The sequence below is a fragment of the Phoenix dactylifera genome, chromosome 4 (genome assembly GCF_009389715.1).
Source record: "Phoenix dactylifera cultivar Barhee BC4 chromosome 4, palm_55x_up_171113_PBpolish2nd_filt_p, whole genome shotgun sequence".
Taxonomy (NCBI): domain Eukaryota; kingdom Viridiplantae; phylum Streptophyta; class Magnoliopsida; order Arecales; family Arecaceae; genus Phoenix; species Phoenix dactylifera.
The window spans coordinates 26397870-26409169 of record NC_052395.1 but is presented as its reverse complement, the minus strand read 5'-3'; the positions used below and the strand labels follow the sequence as shown (position 1 = coordinate 26409169).

The window sequence follows — 11300 nt, the reverse complement described above, 5'->3', positions numbered from 1 at the left end:
GCTTTCCTGTCCTTTTTGTCCGTTTAGGTATGCGCTACCGACCGTCTATGAATATTGAGAGAGATTGTTCTACTTATTCATTGTCTTGCAAAGTAGATTAATCTACTGTATGACTAAGGCCCATTTGGCAGAGTTTTAGAGGGCTGCGGCTCTTCTTTATAAATGTAGTTACTAAACAGTAAATAATTTATTATAAAAGTTTTACTACAGAAAGCCCTACTTTCAAGGGCTCTACTTTTAAAAGCTTTACTGCCCACAGTTCCCCCAAACAGGGCCTAAGAATAGTTTCTTGATTGGCTTTCTTGGTTTTCATGTGTAATTGTGTTTCCAAGAGGCGGGATCATCTAAGACCCTCATAGGATTCTCAAATTTTCTTGAAGCAATGTCTATTGGACAATTCCAAGGACAGATTAAAATCTACTATTGCTTTGACATGCAAAGATTTTCTAAAATGAATTACCATTGGCAAGCTGCTGCTGCTGCTGCTTCCCTCCCCACCTGTCTCTCTCTTCCATCTCTATCTTTCTATTTCTATAGCTGACAAGTGATGTTTCAACATCGGTCAGATTCCAATTTCTTATTTGAGTTAAAAGATTGGACCATAGCCAGATGATCATAGGCTATTGTGTTCATTATAGAATTCCACAATTGGCAAAATACATACTGCATGTGAGAAGAATGAATGAGGGTCGCTTGGTGTTGCTCCTGTTTTCTGTTTTGGTTTTCAGAAACCCAAGAAAACAAATGAACTGCAGACTGTACAACATGTACGATGAAACGCTTTTATTCCTAGTGGTTCAGTCACCGTCCTCGAGGAGATTCGTGGTGTTTCCAGATTGCTCTACTTCTTCTTGAACCAAAAGGGGCAAATAAGAGGGTTAGGTATTGTTTTTACCATATATGCTCTGGATTCTTTTGACATACTTGTTAAATAGACTTGTTTATAGAACTACACCTTCCATCTCCTCTATTGATTTTATTTTGAAAATCTTATACATACTTTGTGATCCAAAGACCAACAATCACAAATTATGCAATCATTAAAGTGGTTGGTCTGATGGAATCAGTGGGAGGAGAAATGGATCATGATGACACCAGAAGGCAATTCCATCTGCATTAATTAACTGGAGATTTTTGCACATGTTTCACATTAAGGAGCTGAGGTTGGGAAACAAACTCAAAACCCTGTTATCATTTGACAGTGTATATTGTTAATCAGTGTTGCATTTAGACTAGTAGTCAAATCCTGTTTTTTTCATCATCAATGCCTTACAATCCTAACTAATGATCGGCTGCCACCTCTTATCCAAGGTTTTGCCCTTGGAGGAAGTCCAGGGTTCAAAGCTGGAGTATTGCTCGGATTAAAATCCTAATTAACGATTGAAAGGGTTATGATCCAACTTAGCTTTGGATCCTAGCAACTTAATTTTGTTTAACTGAGATACTATAGGTCTTACCTGTAGATCGATATGTTGTAATCTGCAATTTACCAGGTTGGCACCCTCATGCTTAGGGCTGTTTAATGACCAAGTTGGCACCTTCATGCAGCTGGCTGTTGTGGAGGCCTTTCCAGAATATGCCAGCATGCAGTGCACTTTATTATACAGCTCAAAATATCTGTGGCAACATGCAGGAAGGATTTAGAAAAAAGGATGGATGGATGTGATTCTATCAAAATCAAGTTTCATATATTTTTTTGTTAATAATATTTATACACTCCAAAATTTGCTCCATGCACTTCTCTTTTTCCTTTTTTGGAGAGAACTGGACCAAGTGGATTTATTCTTAATGGAATATATATAGAATGAGGCTCATGAGTCACTAATGGGTGGCTCAAGGAGTTTCCATTATCATAGGGAGATGTTTCTATTAGTGTCACATGTGACATGAGGTATTGAAAATGGTTATTTGAATGTTATCATGACCTTTATGGTAGGTCAGCAACACAAACATTAGGTCATAAACATATCTGATGATCTTGACAAAAATGTTTTGATCTTCATTGTGGTCTTAGATAGCACCCATAACTGATTTGGCATTGTTTGTTTTCAGAATTTAATATTTACTTCTATTCAATGTAAAATATAATTACATAAAATCATTATGTAGTTTGCGTACTACGAAAATATTCATAGTATCATTTTTTCATCCTTATGTCACATAGATCACTATAACATAAAGTGTTCCTGGGATCTTTAGCTTGTTAATGGTCTGTTATGAACATAATATCTGTTTACAATGCTTTTGGGCTGAAGAGCCATTACATGGTCTCAAAGTCAATAAAAATAGGAGTTGGTATGTGGGTTCTGCTTCTTTTATTGTTTCAAGGAGGAAAAGGCAACAACGGTACCAATTATTCAGAAGAATAATTAATAAAGACAAGAATTATTCAATTTCTATGTTTTCATAGGACATATTAAGTTAATCAGTAGGAGCTTGAATATACATTTGAATAGTTATGCCTTCATTAGTTAAGTGGAAAAAAAAAATTGTTTAAATATGAAACATTAAGAACCCATTCATTTTGCAGTTGTAAGTTGTATAACATCTGGAATGGCTAATATAAAACAAGTGTGATGTACATAAAAAAATTCTCTTGGCTATATAATATTGTGTTATACCAATAGTTACAATACAATGACCTGTAATGGTCTTGAGTCATATGCATATTATATCACAATAATGCTATTACTAAATTCAGAGTTTATCATGGTTCTTTGCTCGTGTTTCTGGATATGAAAATTATGGCTTTTAGAGAGGAAAATGATTGATATAACAAACTAAAAGAGAAATGTTGTCAGATCAGAATAACTATTAGTATTAAAGGCTTCATACTCTGATCATGTGTAATGCGAAAATCACATTTGAAGGTTAATTCATGCAAGCTAGAAAACCCTTACCCTATGCTAACAAGACCTTGGTCCTTATTATATCAAATTTCATAACAAAGGAGTCTAATGGATGGATGAACAAGGTCAAGTAAAATTAAGGAACAACCGAAAATTTCATGGATGCAATAGAAGTTGTACTTGAACAATACTAAATGTTGAATGCATACTCTTCATTGTCACAAGGCCCTAGGATGATATGTAGACTCATCCAACTATAGCTAAAGGAAGGCTATGAGGTAAAACTTGACTCATATCTCTTTAAAAAGCTTAGACTTATAAAGTGATTCGATAGCAGATCGAATAACAATACTAGATGTAGCTTAGTTCATGTTAGTCTAAAAGATAGCTATACCATAGTCAGAACGAATATAAATTTAGGATAAATCACTTCCATATAGCATCTATAATCAAGTAAACTTTCCAATGTAGATTGAATTGTGTTAATCGAAGGCCAAATGAGAAAGTTATAGCTAAATTTTGCCCTGTATAAGTGTAGTCTGAGTACGAACTATTGGCAAGAATCAAATTGTCAGTAGAGAAATGATGGTAATTCCTTTTCTATTAGTTTATTTTTTGATCGTAAAATTCTTATGGTCAGATAATATTTGAGTTTAAGTCAAAGTAGGGTCTAAGTGACAGCAATATGCTATCATCAATTCATTTTGATAGCATATAGGGTGACTGTTGGATTTGTTCGTCAAAACCTTATTTTGGATGTTTTCATTCTAAAGGATCTCATAAATCAATGGCAATGCGAGGGCCCTATAACACTAAATATTCCATTTGAGTGTGACGAAACCTAGATCTCATGCAACTCCATGAAATCTTTGTGCAACTCCAAATGGCCTTGCCGGCGCAACATTTGTGGAAGCATGAGAAGCCCAAGCAAAGATTGGTATGACTTTGGCTAGATCAAGTGATTCGATTGATAAGGATCTAGCTGGTTATCCTTGCTTAGTAATCTTCCGCTTCTCTTTCTTACGTTTTGGTTCTAGTTAAGTTTAGATCCTTCAAATTGAATTTATTTTCTTAATCATTTCACATTTGCATGCTTCAATAATTATTTTAAAATCTAATAATATGTTCTATTTTTTGTAATTTTAATAAACCCAATTTCTTTCTATTTTCATGCTTCCATGTGTGCATCTTGACATCACCAGCTAGATTCCTAGTCCCTTATAGTCTCCGACTTGCATAAGTAATTGAGTCAAAACATACTGGAATTAGGATAAGATAATCAGTAATAATTAAGAAAATTAATTGAACCAAAGAACATTGTAACTTATGATTTCCATCAAATTTGATCTCTGATATCACGTTATCTAATCAATTATCTACAAAAATTTAAACTAATAGAAAAAGGTCAACAATGTATATGAAACTTAATAAACTAGTCAAAAATATGAGACAAGTCTCGCTCTTATCTCTGAAATGGAACTCTCACAAACAATTTGGACAAATGTCTATAACTTGCTCGCAGAGGAAGGAAAATCAAATTATAGAGGAGCACTACTTATACACTTTCATGTAGGTGGAAAAACTCCACATGTGCTATACATGAAAACGTGTATCACTAACCATGCCAACAGAATTAATGGCCATAAATGAAAGAATTTTAACCATTTATTTTTTCTAGTCTTAAGTCTTTTCCATTGAGCCCTCACCCATCTTTCCTTCTTTCTTTCTCTCGGAGCTTTGCTCCGCCATTGAGCATGACTCCTCATTTTGGCCATGGTTTATGGCAGCGCATAGTTCACAAGTATATGATCTAACCCCTAATTGCGCCAATAGGCTGACTAACCTTCATTTAGAGGCCCAACAAACAACAAAATCAGTTGCCGCGATATCGAAAGCTATCCCAACCCAAATTTCTTAGACCCAACATGACCAAATTTAGATACGGATTAAATCCCACGGCTGAAGAACCAAGCCCATAAAAAAAAGGCTTCAGACCCGAATCTCTTAACCTCATCTTCCCTATTTAAACCCTTCCGCACTGCCTCCCCCCCCCCCTCTTCTCCTCTCTCTCTCTATATATATAGACACACACTCATATATATGTAGATTATACACACACACATATATGTATATATATGTGTGTATATATATATATATATACATATATGTAGATACGCACACACACACACTGTCACGCACATATATATATATATGTATATATATGTATATACGTATATATGTATATTTATGTACATATACATACATACATATACATATACATACATACATATACATATACATACATACATATACATATACATATACATACATATACATATACATACATATACATATACATACATATGTATGTATAAGTATATGTATATGTATGTATATATATTTTATTAGGGTCTGAAAATCCTAAAAAAATTCATAAATGATGTACTTGCTAGTGTTGGATCCGTGGATTCAGCATGAGGAACATGGATTTCTCATATTTAATTAATTTGATGCAAAAAAGTATTAGTTTAAAATCGTGTGCTGAACAAATCAATGACTTGTTGAGTCCAATCTAATAAGTAATGGGATTAGCTACCAATACATGGATTTGGTCCCAACTCCCAACATTTTATTCAAAAGTCGAGATTATGCTCATGCTCCTCAAATTACATTTGAGGCAGTAGGTCTTAGTAGAGTCTTGAAGGTTGCTGCCACCATCACCAGTGCCTTATCTTCTTCTCTCCCACTTCTGCTGATATTTAGTGTGATTGGTTTTACCAAAACTTTATGGTTGTTTTCATGCCCATGCCATCCTATAAGCTTTGCAGTTGCTTCAAAACTACTATAAGAGAGTTGGTGTCTTTGCTTAGCCTCTGTTTACATATCTGGATGCCAAGCCAAAAATCTAAGTAAAAAACTAGAGAGAAGAATGAGGAGAAGAATTATGGCCAGAGGTTGGGGGGAGGGGAAAATCTATGTGATTTATTTTCTAAAATTATCGTTCTATTGCAGTGTCTGAGTTGTTTTTGAAGTAGTCTTTAACATATCAATGAATGTGCTGTTGAAAGATAGGGTACCCATATTTTCATTACTAGCACAACAGTGCTAAAACTGCATGATATCCAACATCGAGCAGGAGTTCCTCAAGGGAGTTTTACATATGGAAGAAACTTCCGTTATGGCTGCATCATTGATGGTGGTTGCTCTACATATCTACAAGGAGATTTGATGTAGGTAGGTGACAAGGGCCAAGAGATCCACAAGGCATGGAAAAGAGACACATGGAACGGAAAGGAGATGCATGAAGTTCAGAAAGCAAACATGGTAAGGCCCCATGAGAACCTAAAGAGAAGTGAAAATCTCCCAGGTCCGATAAAAAACACTAAAGAAATGAAAGTGAGGGCAAAAGTTGGAAAAATAAAGGATATACGCTGCTTTCAAAATCAGCTTATAAGTTATGTAGGAATGGTTATACATTTTTCAAAAGAAGAGGGTAACTATTTTCCTCAAATTTAAATTTAATAATCGTTCAAGTCAAAGATTCACACAGTTGATCATGGTATATATGATTAAAAATATATAAAAATTGAAAAAAATATATATTGGTAGTACGTAACCTATATCAACTAAATAAAAAATGATGATGTCAGTTGAACTAGTACACAAAAATATATAATAAAGCATTTAAATTAAAATTACGTCCTAGCAATCATATCTATATGTACTAAAACATGTATAGATTGAAAATCTTAATACTAAAAATCAGAGCAAAACATGATCTTATGTTATTTTAAAATATTTATTTTTGTATCTACTTAATGCATAGGTTAGAGACCAGAAAAATACATGACCGTTGGTGTTTAGACCTTTTTCAATGATGTAGATCATAATCAAGGATGTGGATCTTTGATTTTGATGCTTGATTATTATTTTTGGATCTAAGAGGAAAAAATACCCTCTTCTCTCTCGAGAGAAGAATAGTCTATACAAGCATGCATGCATATATATATATATATATATATATATATATATATATATATATATATATATATATATATATATATATATATATATATATATATATATATATATATATATATATATACATATATATACGTACATATACGTACATACGTACATATCCGTACATACACGTACATACGTACATATCCGTACATACACGTACATACGTACATATCCGTACATACACGTACATACGTACATATCCGTACATACACGTACATACGTACATATCCGTACATACACGTACATACGTACATATCCGTACATACACGTACATACGTACATATCCGTACATACACGTACATACGTACATATCCGTACATACACGTACATATACGTACATATCCGTACATACATACATATACGTACATATCCGTACATACATACATACATACATATATATATGGGCTGAACTGGCCGGTATGGGCTAGTTCAGTATACCATGACCCAGAATGTTGCAACTTGAGTGAACATCATAGGGATGTATATACACTGTTAGCGTGAACTCCCATATAGGGTCCATATCCAGGTCCCATCGAAACAGGAGTAGCGGGAGCAAATCTGCAATCACAACTTTGCAGTATCGTACCCTTTCTCTTGTGACATGAGGTCCTGTACTTCTTACATGTGTTCAAGATGGAAACATTTATTTCTTCAGGTTTTCTTTCATCTCTTGCATTGGAAATTCCATCAATCTGTATCTTAAGCTATTGAGCTTTCTTTCAGTACTCATCTAGTTATGTTGTCTTGTGTAGTGTTGCCGTGGAGGTGTAAGGGTATTTGACTCTTTTGTGCTCTCTCAAATTAGCTCCCTGGGTGCACAGCATTGGCCCTTCTTTCTGCCCTCTACTTTCCCTTGAAAAAGGGAAATTTATAGGTACATATCACACTTCCAATGGTTTGCACTACCTGTGATACATGAAGTAGTATTTTCATAATCACTGATTAAATATTTATTAGGTCCTAACCTGCAAGATATTAGAAGATGGAAGAAAAGGTATTAAGAAGGAGATAAAACAATGCCCTGGCTGATTGTCTTAGCAAAATAGGCTATTTGTATGTCAATCTTTTACTTCATGGTTGGAATTATGAAGCTTCGTATTTACCTTATAAAGGTCCTCTTGGTTGGTTGGAAGTTCGGAATGGAGCTTAACCCTCTGCTTTGCCAAAAAAAATATCAAGAAAAATGTTCCAATTGCAAAATTGATATTTGAGCTCCATTTATCTTTTGAACAAGATATCTGACCTCCATTTTTGGATATGGTGGAACAATCACTTTCTGAGAAACCTAAGAACCATGTTCACTTTAATGTTCCAATTGCATCATATCTGAACTGGTTGCATTGGTATCTTTGTCCACCTACGTTAAAGATAGTTGACTGGATAGTTAGAACCCATTGATCGTAACCAACAATGAGGCTTCAGTCTTGATTATGTTCCAGATTATCACCCTTTTTGCTGGTGGAATTTGGTCCTGCTTGATATGAAACAACACTTCCAACATGTGTCTACTGCACATGCTGTTCCACTTTCAGATATAATTTCTTTTTTTATTGCAGTTAAATGATCTTTTCTATGACAGTTGCACTTGCTTGATGATAAATATTATAAGTACGTCTTTTTGTTCATTTCAGTTAACTCACAGATTACTAACTGGTTTGCTGAACATTAAGTTTCTGGCAGCAAGGAGTCAAATGTTTACTTCTATGACTTAACTCGGCGAAAGCACACGTGTGTAAATAAGCTGCAGGTCTGCCCACTTTCTAGATTTCGCTGCATGCATATAACTTCAGACTTTATCTCTGTGATGCTGATTTATTTGTTTCGGCAGGGGCATGGTTCTTCGGTTATAGGAGTTGCCTGGAATCATGGGGAGAACTTGTTGGCCTCTTCTGAATTAGATGGAACAGTGATTGTTTGGAAGCGAGCAAAGACAAGTTGACTCTTCTGTGCACTGCCCTGGAATCCTATTGATCAACACAGCCAAACATGACAATAGTCACAGGGACACATTGACAGCATCATTGCAACAGCATATCCTTTCTCTAATCTGCACAGATGTGGCTTGGAAAAATGACGGCTTCAGTTTTCAGGTCGAGCGTTATTATGCCTAGGCATCCAGATTATGGAAAACTTATCTTGGTATTTGTTGTGTAATTTTTTTTGTTCTGTCCTCTTATTTTGTATTGCTATTGAGGTTTTCTCAGTTTTTGTACTGTTTAGAATTCTTAGTATTGCATGCAGCGGGAAGAATGGTTTAGACAAACTTCAACATTTTTACAACTTCATGCCGTGTGATCTAGGGCAAATCACATGTATCGGCAGCAGCAAACATGAGCATGTCACCTGGATATTGTGCTCTCTCTTTGGTACAGGCGTATTTTCGGTAAATAAAGGACAAATCGTTTTCCAATTTTTCTACTTACTATTCGATCTTATAAACACCAGATAACACAAGAAGTTTGCTCTTTGTTATGAAATTCATCTCTGTGCCGCCAGCTCGACTCGATGACCTTCGCAAGGGGGATCTCGTATGTTTGTGACAAAAAATTAGAAAATGCTTCACTGAAACATGTAACTCGGAGAGTCACCCAGCTGGTTTATGGGACTCTTATGGCTCCCCTCTGAATTGGCATCATGAAATGTGCCACATAATGAAATAAAATGAGTGGTGCAAGACAGCTGAGTAACTTTTTTTAGAGAGAGAGCTACTCACCATGACTACCCAGGTCTAAATTTAGGACGCGCCATCCAAGACTTGAAGCCATTGCTGTCATGCTACCATTAAGGCAATCTCCAAAAGCATGGCCCTTCCTCTTTCGAGACATGAGATTGTCTCTGGCATGCCTTGGTTCGGTAGGATACATAAAGATCCATATTGAAGCAGTATATCTTTAGATATTGGTTTGGCGAACCTTACTTCTAGATAGACACTTTAGTAGTTGGGAAAAATGTATCAAGCATGCAAACCAAGACCAAGGTGGTAGTGTTAGCCACCCATATGAACTTGTCATTTCTACATAATCACTGGATTCGATGCAAGAGCGTAGGATCCATTGCTACAAGAAAAATGGTGCATATTATTTGTTAAGGCTTGCCATGCTACAAAATATCAACAAACTCATGCATGCATCTTCGCATGCCTGCATAACAATTATGATACGCGAACTTGCCTGAACCTCTGTGCAAACGAAAACCTTTTTGCTTGCCCTCATTTATCATACTTCCCGACAACAATTGCTCCATAGGGCTGCTTGCATCTTAAAATCTTGTACATCTCCATGCAAACTGTTTTTTGGCATTAGTCTCTTTATAACAGAGAACATTTCAGTCCTTTACATGTTAACAATTTTCACTTGCATGTTAATTGTTTGGTCTCATAAAACTGTCAATTGAAGTTCAATTAACATAAATACCATATAATACAACAGAGTACATGACAACCAACAGAAAACAAGTATAAAACCCAAAAACGCCACCCTTTTTGGAAGCATTAAATCTTATTGATACTCCTCTTAATCCCTGATCAGTAATCTCTGCTATTATGTTTTAGAGTATTCCAAGCCTTTGTACAAGGTCCTGATCCTCTATGGTAAAATGCAGCCATCAGTCAACAAGTTGCTTAATATATACTCCCTTTCTTTAATAAAAATGTACACAGGACTTTGCTCAAAGAAATATGTACACATGACAGCAGGAGCTGATGGCTACTTACAATGTAGGCAGTTTGGGTATCTTTTGCTCATAGGTATCTGCAATTAAGCGATGATTTTCTTGCGCTTTTTTTGTTTCTAGTGCCTTTTCTAAATCTTGGCATTTCCTTAGGGCTGCCCTTATCTCCCTCAGCATTTCATCAATGCCAATGAGTTTTCTGCAACAAGCAACAAAATAACAACATTATGACATAATAGCCACAATGGGTAGAACCAACCAAAAAAGAAAGAATTATGGCATTACAACAAAGAAGATTTAAACCAAGATTTGCCGTACCGTACTGAACCGGATGGTACGGGGCGTACTGTACAATACCAGTTCGGTATTGGTACATGGTACAGGAGATACTGACATTCGGTATTGTCGAACTGTCCCTGTACCGTACCGATACAGTGATAGAGTGGCACCAGTACGGAGCCCGGTACCAAGACGGCGTACCTTACTTTAAACCATAGAAACAAAGGTATGTTGTGTTTGCAAAAACTGTAGACATCCAATAACATCCTATATGTATAAAAGGAAATAGCTTTCCATTAAGAAACCGTAAGACTAAATAGATTTGTAGCCAACATCAATTCTAGCAAATCTTTATTGAAGGCATACTATTTCCATTAAGAAACCGTAAGACTAAATAGATTTGTAGCCAACATCAATTCTAGCAAATCTTTATTGAAGGCATACTACAGATAAAGTCAAATATTTTGTTCATTTATA

General features: G+C 35.5%; 1 long non-coding RNA gene and 1 pseudogene across 1 annotated transcript; one reads left to right on the top strand and one right to left on the bottom strand.

The window, feature by feature from the left end:
* The first annotated feature begins 8534 nt into the window (after positions 1–8534).
* On the top strand, positions 8535–10743 carry LOC120110590. Its single transcript, XR_005511747.1, has 2 exons — positions 8535–8622; positions 8704–10743. It is a non-coding gene; the product is annotated as an uncharacterized LOC120110590 (long non-coding RNA).
* The window catches only part of LOC103696997, a 33616-nt pseudogene continuing 32648 nt past the window's right edge, over positions 10333–11300 (bottom strand).